This window comes from Muntiacus reevesi, chromosome 6 (genome assembly GCF_963930625.1).
Source record: "Muntiacus reevesi chromosome 6, mMunRee1.1, whole genome shotgun sequence".
NCBI lineage: Eukaryota > Metazoa > Chordata > Mammalia > Artiodactyla > Cervidae > Muntiacus > Muntiacus reevesi.
In genome coordinates, this window is record NC_089254.1 from 97861217 (window position 1) to 97880293 (window position 19077).

Consider the following 19077-nt stretch of genomic DNA (forward strand, 5'->3'; position numbering starts at 1 on the left):
CGGGGAAGATCCCACAAGTTGTGGAGCAATTAAGCCCATATGCCACAACTATTGAGGCTATGCCTAGAGCCTGGGAGCCACAACTATGCAGCCCATGTGCTGCAACTATTGAAGCCCACACACCCTAGAGCCTGTGCTCTGCAACAAGAGAAGCCACTGCAATGAGAAGCCCAAGCACTGCAATTAGAGAGTAGCCGACACTTGCCGCAGCTAGAGAAAAGCCCTTGCAGCAGTAAAGGTCCAGCACAGCCAAAAAATAAATAAATAAAATTTCAAAAAAAAAAAAAAAAAAGGAAATCAGACCAGTCCACCAGGAAGACGGAACAGTGACTGAGCATTTTTGTGTAACAAATACTGTATTAGCCACAGGGATGGATCAATGGGAAAGGAATCTGGAAATGTCCTAATGATGTTTTTTCAGTTTTTCAAATGAATATTTGTCATTTTAATGACATAGACTCTAATTTCTCAGCATTTTCAGAGTCACTCACATTTTTCGTAGCCGCTGAACCACATAGACTATGATCTAGAGTGACATATTTGTAGATGTGAAGGGGTAGGAGTGCATTTTCTAGAACTGTTATTTCATACTTCACTGGGATGATGTGTTTATACAAGGAATCTTTCTGTTTTCCAAGAAGATTCAACTGTTCCATTAAGCAGCAGCAAAAGCAAGAGTCACTTCTCTCTCACAGATTTCAATCTTAGCAAGATTTATATTTCACAAATAAATATTTAAAAGCAAATCATAACAGACTGACAACCAACATTACCACACATACCCAAACTACGCCAGTTTGTCTGGGTCCACTTCTCCTAGGAATTAGGTGTTTTTGAAACCTATGTCAATTTCACTGTCAGCTGAAAGAAAAGTTTATGTGTCTTTATGGCTCTATATAGACACACACACACACACACACACACGCACACACATACATGTCTGAAAAGAAAAATCAGAAGACTGAGGTTACTCTGCCTTAACTCATTCAAGTAAGTCAAATTTGAAAGAGCTTGCTATTTTGATTTGATTCAGCCTAAACAATTGACATTTTTTGATATCTCCTTTTACCAACCCTGAATATTCATTGGAAGGACTGATGCTGAAGCTCCAGTACTTTGGCCACCTGATTCAAGAAGCCTACTCATTGGAAAAGATTGAGGGCAGGGAAAGATGGAGGGCAGGAGGAGAAGGGGGTGACAGAGGATGAGATGGTTGAATGGCATCATTGACTCAATGGATGTGAATTTGAGCAAACTCCAGGAGATAGTGAAGGATGGGGAAGCCTGGCATGCTGCAGTCCATGGGGCCAAAAAGAGTTGGACACAACTTAGTGACTGAACAACAATCTCTCCTTTTACAGGGGACATTATTTCTTGCCTATGAGAGGCACAAATCTATATATACTCTGCACATACAGTCACTCTTCATCACCTTGGATAATGGGGCCCCCCTGTGCTGGACAGATAGTTCCCAAGAGTCTAAGACTCATGAGCAAAGGTATGTCGTGGGTGACAGCGGCGCATCTTCTGACTGACGTGTCAAAAGAGAGCTGAGCCCACAGTTCATCTGGCAGCCCGGTGAGTTCTTTGGAAGCAGACAGAATGGCATGGGTGGGCTGTTTTGCTTGTCTTTGGAAAGATCAATATCTTTGGAGGATTGAATCTCTCTGTTCCAGATGATTTTGGACTAGAAATGATTCCCTGGCATGACTGAGGCTCTTGAAAAGGGATGCTACGGCACTCACTTCTACAAGAAAGATCTAGACATGGTCTGCAGGCTCAAGAACTAACCATTAAAAGAAAAAAGTAAGGGAAGGAAGGAAAAAGGAAAAGGACTTTTTCACTCTGACAAGAACCTCAGGAATAGTTAACCCTGAAGATGGAAATAGCAAATGACCTTTGGTGAGGGGTATTCTCTGAGCATTTCAAGCAGGATTGACTACTTTATAACACTTCACAAGGCATGGAAAGTTCCCTTATCATGGATGAGAAATATCCCCTTTAAAATGAGCAAAGCCTTAAATTAGTCCATATGACAGTGTCTGGCCAGGTGGAATATTTCAATCCTGCATTCCCAGGCCTGTACCCTTTAGAGCAATTGTGTTTCATAAATTAACAGGAATGTGCCTGGAGAAGATGGTTGAGACATGGAAACGGTCATAAATCTGGAGCTCAAGGGCTTCTAGCCCCCCAAATCAAGGCTCTCAAGTGCTGGCCTTGGCACAACTGGAATTCCTGCCATACGACAGTCTTACACAGGTGGAAGTTCAGTATCTTGTGTGTATTTCTGATTATCATCCTTGAAAAGCTTCAGTGTATAGGAATGTTAAAAGAGCTCTCTTTTTCCATTACACCATAAAAGGTTAGATGGAACCTCTTTCCAAAGCAAAGATAAGTAGGTTGAAATGTTCTACACTCTGTGGCCAAGGCTGAATTCCTACTGAGCAAATAATGCATGAGCACAGGGAGGTGATATTGACCCCACATCGTTGGGGTGAAATTTTCAGAGACTCAGACGGAAGTGACACCTTCACCCATGAACTTATGCAGCCCAAATAAAAAGTTTTCCCAGAAGTTCTTCTTTTCCATTACAAAAGTAATACATATTCCAGCTAGATTTTTTTTAAGAACTCCAGACAAACATAAGGAAGAAAATTTCCCTTGCTTTCTCTTTGCCAAAACATGTCTTTTACCCTGTCTTGCATTTTATGGATTAGGTCTCAAGAAAGACAGAACTCTTCCTAGAGATGGGTTTCAAAACAAGTAGAAGGGTCAGGAAAGAAGGAGTGGAGGTAGCATATAACATTTCTCCACATATCTGTTTCCTTTTTGGGAGGAAAGGATCGAGATCCTCAATGTTCCTGCATGAATAACATGGCACTCGATCAGCTTCCCATGAAAAATCAAAGGCCAGGATGTGGTGGTCAGACATCTCCCAACATTGGGCCAATGATGTCCTTTTGCCCACCTTGGAGGCATCTTATCTTTCCCCTATTGTATAAGTCATTTCATGCCACCACTGGACTGGTTGTCAAGAAAAAACACTGCTAGTGAAGGGGCTGAGGAAAACTTACTACCCACTGGACTGTTTATAGCTTCTGGAAAAGTGTTTGAGATAAAAGAATGCCAGGGTTCCTCAGGTTTATCCAAATGTTTAGCTATTTTGCATCCTTCTTCTTTTGAATAATAGTACCCATTACAGACTTATGAACTATGTCTCCGGACCCTGGATTGGGTACCCAAATCCCATCATAACTACTTCTCTCTAATTATGTAAATTGAAGCCAAAGCCATCTTACCTGTGTCAGGAAACCTAGAACTCAAACTCTATGGATTTTTCCAGATCTTCTTTATAACTGTGTTGTTTAGTTGCTAAGTCGTGTCTGACTCTTTTCTGACCCCATAGACTGTAGCCCACCAGGTTCCTCTGTCCATGGGATTTTCCAGGCAAGAATGCTGGAGTGAGTTGCCATTCCCTTCTCCAGGGGCATCTTCCTGACCCAGGGAATAATTGTGCTAAATGTTAGCAAATACTAGGCTCAATGATGACAGACATAGAATGTACTTCTTTTTTTTCTGCCAAAAGCAGGTGTAAATTGGAGTTATGACCTTTGGAACCCCATCTCCAAAGTAGCCGGGATGCATGAGGGGAGGGTAGAATGGGAGCTTCCAAGTCCTACACTCACTCTCTCTATTCTCCAGGAGTGAAGTCTTCACTGCCTGTCTGTTGGTGCTTCTTTCTTTCTTTTTAATATGTATTTATTATTACTAATAATCTTTTTGAAAATATTTATTTGTTTAATACTTGTTTATATGTTCTGCACAAGGGATCTTCAGTCTTCGTGGCCGCAGGCAGGATCTTTAGTTGTGGCATGGGAACTCTTAGTTGCAGCAGGTGGGATCTAGTTCCCTGACCAGGGACTGAGTCCAGACCCCCTTCACGGGGAGCACAGAGTGTCAGCCACTGGAGCCTCCAGGGAAGTCCTGGATGGTATTTCTGTAGGACTATTCGTGTGGCTTACATGCCTCCCCCGGGCACCACCATCCCCCTTGTCTGTCCTGAATGGACCACTGCACTGTCAGGGTGTGTCACCCCCTCACTACAGACAAATCATCGGAGAGCAAAGTAGCCTGAATCAATCTCTCTACATGGCATTGTGAGGAGCAGGCTTCCCTCTGACCCTCAGCTCACTTCTCCATCTGCTCAGGCCACCGCCCGGGCAACCACTCCTGTTCTCCACAAAGAGGAAATCCTGGAGCCTCAGGCTGGCATGCAGGCTCACTGGGGAGGTTGACTGGTGGGTCCACGTCAGATTCAGGAAGCTGGACTCTGACCGCTCTCAGCACGATGCAGCACGTGATGAAAGTGCTGTCGGGTCAGCGGGCGAGCAACCCGAGTTCTAGTCTTGTCTTTGTCAAAGTTCACTGAACCTGACCGAGCTGGAGTGTAACAGCTTGGTCGAGCAGGCCCCCTCTGGCCCTGCCTAAACCTGAGGGTGGTTTTCACTGCATGCTCAGTCATTTCAGTCGTGTCTGACTCTTTGCGACCCCATGAACTGTATGTAGCCCACCAGGTCCATGGGGTGCTCCAGGCAAGAATACTGGAGTGGGTAGCCATTCCCTTCTCCAAGGATCTTCCCAACCTAGGGATTGGACTCTGGTCTCCTGTATTGCAGACAAATTCTTTACTGTCTGAGCCGCCAGGGAAGCCCTAGGAGTCTGAGCACAGGTGGGGAAATTAGATGCAGGTTCTGACACTGTATAACAAGAGAAGGGCAGCTCTGCAGAACTGTGCTCCCCGGAAGTAGGGGAATTCAAGCAGAGACCCCGCGGACTAGCTTCCAGGGATGCGCTGAAGGTGGGAGGCTAGATGAGGCGCCTGGAGTCTCTGCTTGGTTTTCCAAAGATTGTGATTCTCCAGACTTGCCCAAAGATGGTGATTTGTGACCGAAAGAGGACAGACCTGGAGTCCTCATGTAGACGCCTCCTCCTGTGGTCTTGCCTGGGGTCTGATGTCCTGGGTCACCCCGTGGAGAGCTCCCTCCTTGGGACCTTTCTCATCCTTCTTCCTCTCCCAGACCCTGACCCTAAGTCTCTCACCTCCTGGGTGGTCCAGAGTGTTCGCTAAAGGACGATGCCATGCTTGGCTCCTCTGACCTCAGCTTGGAGCCCAAGTCCTGTTTCAAATTCAAACTGGCTTGGCCAGTTTTTACAAAACTTGTTGGGAGAAGGAGGGCTTGCACGATACCAACAGTGAGCATGATCTGAATCTCAGTGTTGCCATCCAAGTCTTTTACGTAAGGGATGCGAATTTGAGGCAGACCTTAGCCTGGCTGGTCTGTACTGTGCTGGCCTTGCTGTACTATGGCTGTGGAAGTGGCATCGGGAGCAGGATGGACAGGAGGACAGGGCAGATATGAAAAGGAGACAGAGAGACAGACAGGAGGATGTTCAGTAAAGCAATCCATGGGAATAGAGCTTACCCTGCAGCTCCCAGCCTTCCGCTGGCAATTTTCCTAGCTTCCAGGTAGCCTGACCAGGCAGACAGAATAAGTGGCCACTTCCATGAAGAGGGTGCCTCTTTTCCTGTGTATGCGGCTAATCCACGGCTCATTCAACAAAGCAAAAGCAGCAACTGACACACCCCAGCTGATTTTGTTGGTAAACATCACCCAACTGTTTTCTTATTAATTTACCTTGGCAATACCTCTCTATTATGTAATTATGTGGAATTTCAGACCCATATTTACTTCTATCCCCCACACACCTTCTGTTCCTTCATCTTCCCGCCACCATAATGAGGGAAAGGACACACATCTTGTCTCAGCTCCTACAGAACCTCAAACAGTCCTCTTGGGAGAGAAGACAGATGTCATCCAAAGAGTGGGGTGAAACCAGGGCTGTGGCAGGAAGTGGTGACCAGAGGGGAGGTGGGTAGGGGCGAACACCTGCTCAGCAGGTGAGCTGGCCTGCCCGGAGCAGGCAGGATCCACCTACGGGAAATGCCAAATAGATATTTCTGGGAACAAGAGCTAGAAAAGCAAAGTGACAAGTGCTATTGTGAAACAACCTAGTTTGAAATAGTTCATGTTGATCATTAGGGAGGACTAGAGAACTCTGGCCAGTTGAGTACAACCGTCAGGGAAAGAGGGGAAGCTGAGATCTTTCCTGAGGCAAAGAGGAGGGCGTGAGAGACAAAATAGGGGGAAACTCATAAACCAGAAACCAAAGAATTGCACTGCCGCTCAAACCCAGCATCTTCAGAGCTTCAGCACCCAGAGGTGCTGTCTTTGAAGCCACTGTGTAGGTGGACGAAATCCCTCTGGGAGAGTCTTTTCAGCCAGATCAGATTCTGGTGGTTTGAGTAGGACTTCCCTGGTGACTCAGATGGTAAAGCGTCTGCCTACAGAGTGGGAGACCCAGGTTCAATCCCTGGGTTGGGAAGATCCTCTGGAGAAGGAAATGGCAACCCACTCCAGTACTTGTGCCTGGAAAATCCCATGGATGGAGGAGCATAGTAGGCTACAGTCCATGGGGTCTCAAAGAGTCGGACATGACTGAGCAACTTAACCTTCACTTTCACTTTCCTGATTTAAGCATAAAAAACAAACAAACAAAAAAAAAACCCTGCTATGTTTATAATACAAGGGCTTCCCTTCCCTTGTGGCTCAGCTGGTAAAGAATCCGCCTGCAATGCAGGAGACCTGGGTTCTATCCCTGGGTTGGGAAGATCTCCTGGAGAAGGGAGAGGCTACCCCCTTCCGTATTCTGGCCTGGAGAATTCCGTGGACTGTATAGTCCATGGGGTGGCAAAGAGTCAGACAAGACTGATTGACTTTCACTTTCACTTTCAGGGGCCAGAAGGAAACTGTTCTCTAAGGGCAGGCCAAACCTGCAACATCAGAGTCACCTGGGAATTTGATAGACATGAAGATTCTCAGGCTCCAGCCCTGCAGAGTCAGAAACTGAAGCGGGGGTGGGGGGTGCCAAGAAGTCTGTGTTTTAAAAGCCCTCTCACATGTATCTGACATCCCATCTTGTTTGAAAATCACTGTGCTAGCGACATAGACACCTGGGGATGCTCCTGCGCTTAAAAATGGCTCTCCCTCTATCTTCCTCATCTCTCTAGAATCACCAGCCCTGTCTCTCTCATCCAGGCTGGGGACCCTGGAGTGTGCCCCACAGGGCTGCTGGTGTTGGGGGGGCAGCACAGAATAACTGAGTCGAGGGGTGCTGGTCACCCGGGAACTTGCTGGACAAGATAAATTGTCCAGCAGGCGGAAGTGTCCTGGGGAAGGCATGCCTTATTTCTAAGTTGTATAAAGTCAGGGTTTAGTCCCATGGAGGGTTTCCATCCCAGGCTCTCTTTGCTCTCTCTTCTTCCCAGTCCATCATCGAATCCTCCAGGGGTTCTACCTACAGAGCATCTCCCGAATCCACCCGCCACCACCATCCTTCTCAACACCATCTGATACATGTCCCTCCCTCCCCATCCCACTGCCCTTTCACACATGCACACACACATGTGCATGCCCGCCCTCACATGCATGCGCATGTGTGCACAACACAGGAAACTCTGCCAGTAACTCTTGCCTGTGGGGTAAAGTTCATGCTCATCCTGGTATCCAGAGATCTCCTGCTGCCAGCCACTCCTGACTGCTCCCATGTTATCTCCTAGCCTTCTTCATGAACCCTCTGATCCAGCCAAACTGGTCTACTGGTAAACCCTGATAAGATAAGCTAGTCAAATTAGAGCCAGTGAACCCAGAACAGGTACAGGCAGCCACGAAGGTGTCTGAGTGGTACAGCTGCAGAAACTTGAAATACTTAGGAGTCCAGATGGACACTCTTTGATAAACAGTCCCACACGTAGATCAAGTGGAGAATGGTACTCACTTGAGTGGAAAAGGACTCAATGGTGAGTGAGTCTGTACCTCTTCCTTTCTTTTGTTATATCTTTCTTAGAAAGTCTAGGTTGAGAAACGGTTTTGTGGTTGTTTCTCAACAAATGATATATTCTATAGAAAATTAATCAAGTACTTGGATTATGGGAGCAAATCTCAGTTGATTTCAGCGTTCCTGCAGAAAGAACAGGACCGCCTACCTTCATGACCCAAAGAGCGCTATTGCCATCTGGTGGATGCTACCTAAAACACAGGCAGATGTGCATTCATTCATTCCACAAACATTGCGGGAGTACCTACTGAGGGACAGACAGGCTTTCTCCTGGCCTCTGAGAATACACTGTTGAATCAGATAAGGTCTCTGTTCCCAAAACATTTACATCTACAGGCAACTTCAGTGGAGAAAGCTTGGGGACCTGTGGTCGGACGGAATTCATCACCATGGGTGGCCCTGGAGGACTTCCTTGATGAGGTGGAGTCCAGCCCAAGTGTCTTGAAAATGCACAGGAGGGAGTCTGGCCTGTTAGAGGATATAAGATGACACAGGGCTTGCTGTAACTCAGGTGGACACAGGTGCAAGGCCGGCTGGGACTTTAGTACACAGACCAGTGCAGCTGGGACCAGTAAAGGCAGGAACTCGACAAAGTTTTCAAGGTACGAGGTTGACTTCTGCAGGCAGAGCAAATGGTTTTGATTCACAGTATCCCCTGGGGCGTGGAGAACTGAGGCTTGACTCAAGCAGCACTGGAGTCTGGGAGGGTCTAGGCTGGGCAGATTAGTCTTGTCTAGTTGGGTCTAGATGAGCATCACATGTAGGGGGATGGCACTAGTGGCCTCATGGAGCTGCAGGAAGGCTCCTGGAAGTGAATTAGAGCAGAAACCTAGCTAGCAGCTGGGGCTTGGGTGGTAGGCTCAGTCTCCTGTAGAGAGATACAAAAACTTGGCCAGACATCAGCATCATCGTGGAGGCCAGACCCACTTTCTCTCTGATCCCTGAACTGACTACAAGCTTTGACTTTTAGTGTGTTAGTCTCTAAGTTGTGTCCGACTCTTGCGACCTCATAGACTACACTGTAGCCCGCCAGGCTCCTCTGTCCATGGGGTTCTCCAGGCAAGGATACAGGAGTGGGTTGCCATCCCCTTCTGGGGGATCTTCCCAATCCAGGGATCGGACTTACATCTTGCATCCCAGACAGATTCTTTACCATCTGAGCCACCAGGGAAGCCCTTGGCTTTTAGGGGGGCCTCATTTACCATTTCTCACCCTGTTCTGGCAGCCTGTTTCCTATGTAGGGGTTGTTGGATGGAGAACATGCCCAGGACGGGATCGATCTGTGGCAGGAACGCTGTGTGTTCGCCAGCCTTGTTTCTTTCTCCTCCCGGGTCTGTGGCATTTCTCAGCCTTTTTTTGCAGGCAGGTATGGCCTGTGTCTGAATTCTGTCCAAGGAAGTATAGGTGGGCGTGTTGATGACACTTCAGAGTCTGACCTGTGAAGACCTTCCTCCCATCTTTTTCCTTTTTCCCATCTGTCAGCTGGTTGTAGATGATCCAGCATCTGAGGGTTAGTAGGTGGGGGCGGGGTAGGGTCACAAGACCAGAAGAGCCTGCATTCTGGAGTCCCTGCCTGGAAGTTTTGCCACCAAATGCCCACTTTCAGATTGTTTAAGGTGAGCGAGAAGTAGACTTCTATAGGTCAAGCCCTTGAGATCTCCTTGTGTGTGCGTGTGTGTGTATGTGTTAGTTGCTTAGTCGTGTCCAACTCTTTGTAGCCCACCAGGCCCCTCCATCCATGGGATTCTCCAGGCAAGAACACAGGAGTGGGTTGTCATTTCATTCTATAAAAGCAACTATAGAAAGAAAGAAAGTAAAGTCGCTCAGTCGTGTCCGACTCTTTGCGACCCTGTGCGACCAGACTCCTCCATCCATGGAATTTCCCAGGCAAGAGTACTGGAGTGGGTTGCCATGTCCTTCTCCATGAGATCTCCTTATTCAACACTTATTCTATCCATTCCTCCCCGCCAGGAAACAATTCTTTCTATATTGCTGTTCTGGGGTCTGGGGGGCCCTACTATCTGCTGATGGGTGTATTTCCTTGAAGGCAGCTCCTGTGGAAATTTCTAATTGTCTTCTGTTTGGGGACTCCTCCTTTGGAGGCCTGTGCGTATGTCATAGTGCCCTCTTTCCTCTGTGCCGGGAGTTGGTGGTGCCAACTTGTTGCCTGGAATAGTATCGCAATCTGCTATCAAACTCTGCAGACACTGGATTCTACTTTCGGGGTGTGTCTCCACCATGTCTGCCCCACCTTCTGCAGCTAAGAGGTGAAAAATGGCTGTTCCAGACATTCACTTGCTAGAAAGCTCCAAGACTTGCTTTAAGGCAGTCAAGCTGTCTGCTGACCCTCCATCCACAAGCAGAAGGATGCTCGATTGTCCCCATGGGACCACACTCTGCCATGGGAAGCGCCAGGAGAGCTTCGACGACAATTTAGGAAGTACGAACCTCTGACGAGCTGAGACCATGGGTGATGTACATTGACAGGCTGAGATGTGAGGGAAATGGGCTGGGCCATAGCATTCTTGCCTGACAAATCCCATGAAGAGGAGCATCTGTCCATGCGGTCAGAAGAGTTCAACACGACTTAGTGCCTAAACCATCAGTATGTCTGATTAGCAATATCAAGAGCAGGTTGGGACTTTCCTGGTGGTCCTGTGGCTAAGACTCTGTGTTCCCACTGCAGAGGGACTCGGTTCAATCCTTGGTGGGGGAACTAGATCCCACAAGCCACAGCTAAGATCCTGATCAGCCAAATAAATACATAGTTTAAAAAAGAGCAGCTTGTAGTCAACAACTTCTAGTGATGATTCAGTCAAGGTCTGGACGGTGGCACTGCTTCAGCATCCCCCCTGTGTGACTGCGGACTTGAGTGATGTTGACATGCAGAGGGTAGACTATATTCTGATGAGCTCCATACTCATTTTAATAATGAAGCCAGAGGAGAAACAGTTGACCTACGTAGAATCACATCACTCTCCTGCTTAAAGGTCTTTCTTCAGTGGTTCCCCTTTTCTCTGGGAAGGAAAGAGTACATCTTACACACCACAAACCAGGTCTTAGGTGTTCTGACCCTCCCTCTTCCTCCTCCACCATCCAATCTCACGTTTCCCTCACTCAGTGTTTCCCAGGCACACTGGCCTTCTCTGCGTTCTTCAGGTCCTCCCAGGTACTGAGCACAAACTCAGCAAACAAATGTTGATGAATGGACAAGAAACAGGGAGGCTGTTAGGAGACGGAGACCGTGGTGCTGCGATTTGGGTCTCGGTCTAGATGATATACAAGCACTTTCTTTATTTTTTTTTTTATATTGGCTGTGCTGGATCTTCTTTGTGCCATGTGGGTTTAGTTGCCCTGATGCATGCGGGATCTTAGGTCCCTGACCAAGGATCGAACCCACATCCCCTGCACCGGAAGGCAGATTCTTTTTTTTAGTATTTGCGCTGCCGAAGCGAGCACCGGAAGGCAGATTCTTAACCACTAGACCACCAGGGAAGACCCCAGATACAAGCTCTCTGAGATCAGAAACTTCGCATGTTTGCTGCCCCAGTGGATTCCCATTGCCTAGATCAGTAGCTAACACGGAGTAGAGGCCGATACATTTATTGAGCAAGTGAGATGAAGTGGAATGAATGAAAGAATGAATGACTAAAGGGAGCATAAATGGGAGAGACAGTCGGCAGAAGCAATAGGCTTTGGTGATTAGCTGGGTGCAGAGGTGGGGGTGCTAGAAGAGAAGGAAGAGGCAAGGATGAGCCCAAACTCTTGACTTGGAAGCTGAGGGGAAGGAGGTATGATTCACAGAGGTAAGAGACGTGGGATGAAGGAGAGGTTAATGCAGGAAGGAGGCTGCTCTGATGGGTCTAATTTTTAGACATTTGAAGTCTATACCATCTGTAGGGGATCTGAGAAGAGGTCCAGTGGGCAGCTGGATATATTAATCTGAACTCAGGAATGAGAACTGGGGGGAGAGAACAGACTGGAGAGTGATCAGCCTGTGGGTGTTAATTAAAGCCAAGCCCGTGTTTAAGATTGCAGTGTGACAGGCGGCATGGCTGTATGATGATATATAAAATATGGTCCCTGCCCTCATAGCCAATACAAAATCAAGATTTGACACAGACCTTTAAACTGTTTACAAACTCATTCCTGTCTCCATAGCAACCTGGAGGAGAAAAGATAGTTCTGTCCTTATCTAAGGAGGGAAAGACACACAAATGGCAGCCATGTCTTAACACAGGAGACGTTCTGGTTTCACATGGGTTCCTCAAAAAGTAGACCTGTGCGTTCCCCCACATCTCAGCCACGGGGCCAGAGAGAAGGACACAGAAGTCTGAATCAGTCCTTTCCAAACTGCCTTTTCTGTCCCCCTCTCTCTCTATACCCACCATTCCACCAAAGCCATTCTGGGGGTGGCAGCAATGATCAAATTGCTGAATCCAAATGAGGATGCTTCAGGAACCGCCTCACCTGGTTTTTCGGTAACGTTCACACCCTTGGACTTTTCCGGCTTCTTAAAACTGTCCCCCTGTGGCTTTGGTGGGAACGATCACAGACCATGTGCACAAGTGCTTCCCACGTGTCAGGGCTCTGCTGAGCATGCTCCACGGGCACCTCGTCTTCCTCACAAGAGCCCTGGGCAGTATGTACGGGTATCCCCACTTTACAGATGAGAAAGAATATATAAGAGATTAAGTAGCCTCCCTAGAATACCCAAGCTAGAGAGCTAAAGGGGTTGGGTTTGATTGAATCCAGGACTTGCAAACAAGAAACAATGCTTTAAGCACTAGAAAGAAAATGTCCCTCGGGCACTTCTGTTGCTCCCTCTCGGAGTGACCTTCCTCCACTTCTTTTCAGGCTCCCCTCTGCCCTGTCCCCTGCAAGGCTGCTCTTGTTAGTGTCCTTCCCACGACCCACTTCTCAGCACCCTACCTGTTCTCCGTGGCCAATTTTGTCCTTACGGCCTTGCTCCATCTCTATACAAATGGCTCTCAAAAACTCCTTCTCTACTTCAGATTTTTCTCCCGACCTCTCCAGGGCCTGGGGCCTCCTGAGCATCCTTACCTGTCTGCCCACCAGGGACGTTGTGCTCAGCTTGCTCACCATGGAAGCCACAATAACTTCCCTCCACTTATTCCTTCCCCAAGCCCTTATCCTGTTACACAACACCACATGGGCCCCGTCAGTGGAGCCCGAAACTGGAGGGTTATCTTCAGCAACGCTTCACCACCACACTCAATGACCAAGAACTGTTGGTTCTGCCCTCCCCCCAATCTCAAAACCCAGCCCCCTCCTCCCCATTTCCACATCTACTGCTCCGTTCAGACCATCCCTTCTTACTTAACTGACCAGTGTCTCTTCGCTGGTCTCCCATCTCAGCTGTAACCCCTCCGATCTGCCTTCCGAAATAATAATAATACTGTTGGTGCTCAATTTTTGGTCCTGCGCTGGCTTCTCACTGATCCTAGGATAAAGTATAAACTCTCTGGTGTGGCCCAACTGCCTTGCCTCACCTGACCCCCTCCACTCACCCCCAGCATCCGATGCCCTCGGGCAAGCCTTAGCTGTGCGCTGCCTGCCAGCTCCATCTGTCCTGCTGTCGTCGGTCCAGTCTAAGCTCAAGTGTCATTTGTTCAAAGCCTTGACTAAGGAATCCCCTGGTGGCCTAGTGGTTAGGACTTCAATCCCTGGTCGGGGAACTAGGATCCTGCAAGCTGTGCAGTGTGGCCAAAACTTTTTAAAAAAATAAATAAAGCCTTTACCAATCTCCTTCCTCCTGTTTTTGCCCCTTTCATGCCCTGTCTGTCTTTATGTCACAGCCTCTAGAACATGGACGGGAGGTAGGTGTTTATGTGTCTGCTTTTATATCCTGGAAGCTGAGCTCCTTGGCGGCAAGACCTGCAACGTGAGGCCTTATATGCAAGGATTCTGTCCCCCAGTGCCAAGTGCACACAGACGGTCCAATGCTCATGAGCTGATTGAAGGAATAATAAATGGAGGAACCTGCGAATCTGACCCCTGTTCTCAGAAACTGGACAGGGAGTCCGTAATACACGGGATGCTGTTGAGGAGGCTGGGCTGTATTAGAGCTAGCTGAGGTTTTCCGCCTTCCAAAGAGTCCCAGCATCTTCTCCACGGAGATAAAGCAGCTGGCGCATCCCCTCTGTCTTTAACTGCAGCAACTCTGCACCCCAGGGGCAGAAACACAGAATAAACTGTATCATACCAGGCTCTCGCTGGGTGAACTATGAATATTTAAATCAATATGTGATTTTAAGTTTAGGGAACAAAACTTTGGGTTTAAAGCCAGAAGATTGGGGTTTGAGCCTGGCCTCTAGTATTTATGAAAAGTATGATATCAGACAGACTTCCTCAGTGGCTCAGCCGTGAAGAATCCTGTAATGCAGGAGACGTGGATTCGATCCCTGGGTCAGGAAGATCCCCTGGAGGAGGCCATGGCTACCCACTCCAGTATTCTTTTCTTTTTTTTTACTTGAACAGATATTTAATATATATACATACATGTTATATTTGTTCTGGAAAACTATTGTTTTTTTTCCATTTATTTTTATTAGTTGGAGGCTAATTACTTTACAATATTGTAGTGGTTTTTGTCATACATTGACATGAATCAGCCATGGATTTACATGTATTCCCCAACCCGATCCCCCCTCCCACCTCCCTCTCCACCCTATTCCTCTGGGTCTTCCCAGTGCACCAGGCCCGAGCACCTGTCTCATGCATCCAACCTGGGCTGGTGATCTGTTTAAAAATATGGAACGCTTCACGAATTTGCGTGTCATCCTTGCGCAGGGGCCATGCTAATCTTCTCTGTATCATTTCAATTTTAGTATACGTGCTGCCGAAGCGAACACCCCACTCCAGTATTCTTGTCTGGAGGAATCCCATGGACAGAGGAGCCTGGTGGGATACAGTCCATAGGGTCTCAAAGAGCTGGGCATGAATGAAGTGACTGAGCACACACACACAAGATCTCAGACAATCTTATAACATCTCTGAGCTCCAGTTTTTCCCTCTGGGAACCCAGGAAAGAAAAATTCTGCTCACCTACGGCCCAAGTTTGCTATGAGGCTGAAATGAAGTTACAGGTCAGTGTTCCTTGATCAGCTATGATGCTGAGGACACCCCGCTGTCCTTCCCCTCAGGGTCCCGTAGGGCAGAGGGAACACATTCTGAGGCTTCAAACCTTGTCAGAGATGTTGGGTTTCATGCAGGCCAGCTGGGAAGCTTCGACAGAGAAGGAAGGCATTTGCACAGGCAGTTTTTAAACACAGGGAACATGGAGGAAATACCACACAATTTATGGATGAAAGCTTTAAAAAGAAACACAAGACTTAAGTCAAAACAGTTGACTCAACTCTGGGGGAGGTGTCTGCCTAGATCTAGGAGACAAAAAAGCTAGAATTGGAGTGGGTTGAGACAGAGGGGTGTCCCACTGAGTGGGGTAAATGGACACGTTGATACATAGCCAGGGGCACGTAGCCAACTGTCTCTCTAGAGGGTATCACCTACTAGCATTTTTGAAATTCTACTTCTGAGACTGTCACTTGGGTTATCCTCACAGTGATATGTATAAGGATGTTCACCAAAGATTCATCTGTAGTTGGGAAAACTTGAAAACAGCTTGAATGTCATTTAACAGAGGATGGACCTGTATGAATTACAACACAGCCAACCAGGGGAATTCCAAGAAGCAAATGATGCATGTGTCTGTGGTTGTTTAGTTGTTGTGTCTGATTCTTTTTGAGACCCCATGGACTGTAGCCCACCAGGCTCCTCTGTCCATGGGATTTCCCAGGCAAGAGTACTGGGGTAGGTGGCCATTTCCTCCTCCACGGGATCTTCCCAACCCAGAGACTGAACTCGAGTCTCCTGCATTGAAGGCAGGTTCTTTACTGCTGAGCCACCAGGGAAGCCCCATATGTCTGAGTATGAACACGGAAAGATATTCATCATAAGGTGAATGAGAAAGGCCAGTTGCACATGGCATGGATATGATGATCTTGTTTTCATATAAACTAAAAATATACCAATGTTTGCATATGTGTAGAAAAAGATAGTGGGGGATATAGACAAATTGGTTAACAGAGTTTATCTCTGGGGGTTGGGATTATAGACTATTTTTTATACAGTTCTGTAGAATTGGTTGTTCGTTTTCTATTTTGGCTGCATTGGGTCTTTATTGCAGTGCTCAGGCTTAGTAGCCCTGAGGCCTGTGTGATCTTAGTTCCCTGACCAAGGATCAAACCCGAGTCTCCAGCATTGGAAGGCAGGTTGTCAATCAGTGGACCACCAGGTAAGTCCTAAGTTGGTTGTTTTTAATAGATATATATTGAAAAGAAAATATCTTGAGAATCAATTCAGTTCAGTCCCTCAGTCATGTTTGACTCTTTGCGAGAATAAAAAATCTAGAGAATAAAGGCCGAATATTTAATGATGGTATATATTATGGCAACAGTTTCCTTCTCATTCTGGAAAAATCTCAACCAGCATGTCCCTGCATTGCATCACAGATACCCAAACTATAATGCATCCTTAATCATGTTACTCTACTGATGCAAAGCCTAAAACCTCTCGTGTTTGACTCTTCTGTTCCATCTGGATTAATTACTGTCCACAATTCACTGAGTATTATCTCTGTTCTGAGGCGAGCATAGAAAGGGGGTGATGATCTCTCTACAGCATTTACAGCTTCCACAAATCACAAATCACACACAAAGGACTCCAGAAATACTAGCTGAGGAATTAGTTGGGCTTCCCTTGTGGCTCAGATGGTAAAGAATCCACCTGCAAAGTGGGAGACCTGGGTTCGATCCCTGGATTGGGACGATCCCCTGGAGGAGGGTATGGCAACCCACTCTAGTATCCCTGCCTGGAGAATCCCCATGGGCAGAGGTGCCTGATGGGCTGCAGACCATGGGGTCGCAAAGGGTCGGACACGACTGAGCGAATAAACTCAGCACATGAATGAGAGGAACTGGTGTCACTAGGGGAGGTGACCACCCCTCAGGACATCTCTGAACTGATTGCCAACATCAAAGCCATCTCCGTGAACCGGGCAGGGCCTCTGACAGGTCCATCAGAGCCATCTCCGTGGAAAGGGCAGGGCCTATGACAGTCCCACGGATGGGAGGCATATATTCTAGATGCAGAGTCTGAAAGAGAGATGAGGGCCCTGGTCTCTGTCACCAGGTGGCTGTGGGACTTTGTACCATCACTTTCTCTTTCTGGATTTCCGTTTCTTCCTCTGTAAATAAGAGCCAGGCTTGGTCGATATTTCTCCAAGCACATTCCTAAGAGCACAACATCCAGGCTGTGTTCATACATGTCCCTTAAGAGGGATTCTGTGGTCTAATGCACTCGAGGAATGCCACTCTCTGCACCCCACTGTTGGAGAGTTACCATGCATGTCGGTAGGTTCAAGTCTCCAGGAGGTCTTACGTAAATAAACTTATGTATCAACTCACTCCAATATTCTTGCCTGGAAAATCCTATGGACAGAGGAGCCTGGCAGGCTACAGTCCACAGGGTTGTAAAGAGTCGGACACAACTGAGTGACTGCACACACACACACACACGGTACTGGTCACATGGGAGAAAAGAGATGTAGAATATGGAGAGAGGACAGGAAGTCCTAAAGGGCTTGGCTGGAACATGGGGCATTGTCTAGATAGGTGTAGCCGCTGGGGGACACCCAACTAGAGATGCAAAACAGGGAGGCAGGTCAAATGGTTAGAGAATAGCGAAGGTGCTTGGAAGGAAGCTATTTGGTATTTGCATGACTCACTCTCTTATTTGGGGCTGTTGCTCATCAATGCATCTGGATTTAACTACCATTTGCATATTGGTGCCTTGAATGACTGACTATCACCTTTTGATAAAGAGTATGGGCTTTGGAGTCATACCTCCTGTGCCTCAGTTTCTACTTCTCTAAAGTGGGATTAATAATTAAACATTGCCTCCTAGAGTAGCTTATGAGGATTAAGTGAGCTAATATATCTGGATGTTCTTAGAGTAGTATCTAGCACATAGTAAGTACTCCATAAACGGCATTGCCAGTATTAAGGATTATTATTTGTATTTCCAGCTGAGATTCCTCTCTAACTTGACAGCTCCACTCCAGTGTCTCCCAGGCATCTCAACAGCACCAAAACCCAACTTTTGACCCCAACAGTACCCCATCTTTTCCCAACCTTCTTCATCTCAGTGAAAGGCGTTTCCTCAAGTCAGGAACACGGGGGTCAGATATGCCACCTCCCTCCCTTTCCGTCTTCCTCCAACCCACCAGGAAATTCTGTGGGGTCTGTCTCCCAGAATAGATTTCAAACTCATCTACTTCTCTCCTCCTCCCATCCCTTCTCTAGTCTGAGCAGCCTCGTCTCAAGATGAGCAAAATCATCTTCCAAGCGGCTCCCTGCTCTTTCCATGAATTCTTCACGCACGGTCAGAACAACTCTAACAAACAGAAATATGACCACACTAAACTGCTAAGTGGCACATAAAATGAAGCCCTGGCTGCTCGCTGCGGCTCTGAGCTGTCTGGCCTCTGTGGTGTCTCCTCCTTCCCCAGCTGCTCCTCCAGCTGGCCCACTGGCCTCTCTCCAGTTCCCACAACAAGGGGAGTTCACTCCCACCTTAGAGCCTTTATCTGGTCACCTTTTTGGCCCAAAGGCTTTGCCTGTGGCGCTTTACCTGATGTCTCCCCCTCACCTGCGGCTCTTGGCTTCAAGCTGTCCTCCCCACATTTCCCCCCACACTCTCCCAATGGGTTATCCCAATTATTCCCAGTCACAGCCCTTGTGTTCACGACCTTCACAATGCTGTTCTCAATGTAAAATTACTTATTTATTTATCTACTTGTTTATTGTCTGTCTGTCCCCAGAGAAAAGTCTCCGGAGCCCAGTGCTTCTCTTTTCCAAGCACTGTAAACTCAGCATACAACCTGGCCCCCCGACCCTTGATGAATGAACAAAAGACTGTCATGGTGAGTGAATGGCTTCCTCTCTGATACACCCTTCCTGTTACTAAAGGTGTCACCAACTGATTAATAAGCAAAAAATAACCCAGTCCACCTTAGTCAGATAAGCTCAGAGCTAGAAC

The 19077-nt window shown here is 47.4% G+C and overlaps 1 non-coding gene across 1 annotated transcript; it reads right to left on the bottom strand.

Moving 5' to 3' along the window:
• Window positions 1-14724: 14724 nt before the first annotated feature.
• LOC136171233 (U6 spliceosomal RNA) lies at window positions 14725-14831 on the bottom strand. The gene has a single exon (XR_010663784.1). It is a non-coding gene; the product is annotated as a U6 spliceosomal RNA (small nuclear RNA).
• Window positions 14832-19077: the final 4246 nt, after the last annotated feature.